This window comes from Nansenia antarctica, assembly GCF_963989245.1.
Source record: "Nansenia antarctica genome assembly, chromosome: 18".
In the NCBI taxonomy this organism is placed as follows: Eukaryota; Metazoa; Chordata; class Actinopteri; order Argentiniformes; family Microstomatidae; genus Nansenia; species Nansenia antarctica.
The window spans coordinates 7057073-7057807 of NC_137691.1; positions in this window are offsets into that span (position 1 = coordinate 7057073).

Sequence of the window (735 nt, forward strand, 5' to 3'; positions counted from 1 at the left end):
TGGGTACATTTATTGTTTTCTGAATTTTTATGTTTAAATATACAAATGATACATTATCTACTTAAAATATGCATTAATTTACATAGTTTTCCAGAATAAAAATATAATCTAATCTGTAAAAACAAACAAAAAACTAATCTAAGCAAGCCTTTAGAATATGGATAATAACACATAGGCCTACTGGAAAGCCCTTTGAATTGCCCTTGTTGTATGAAATGTGCTATACAAATAAACTTGCCTTGCCTAAACCCTTTTTGAAGGTTTTGTTTATGTCCAGGTATCACACATCTATGTGCATACATGTTCAGTGAGTGAGTCTGTAGCCTCTCGGTAGTTACATGTTCAGTGACTGTTGCTGGTGACCGCTAGGACCATAGGCAGATGCATATAACATTTTAGTTAGCTAGTTTAGCTAGCAAGTAGCCTGCTGTGTACCCAGCCTTGAGACAGGTGTTTATATTGTAGTAATATTAGGGTCATTTTTTTCATAGGGTGCCATTTGGACTTCATAACTTATATAAAGGACATATCTAACTTGCTGAAAAACATGGTGGTCGAGCTCAGGCACCTAAATTGTATTATACTGTGTACAGTACACTGTGTGTAGTCGGTGTTTCACACTATGTGGGTTGTGCGTGTGCGTCCTTGCGTGGGGTATTTACTGGCGTCTTATTTCTGTTCCATCCGACTGTCAAATCCTAAAGTGCACCTGTCTATTGTGTATCATGTTTTATT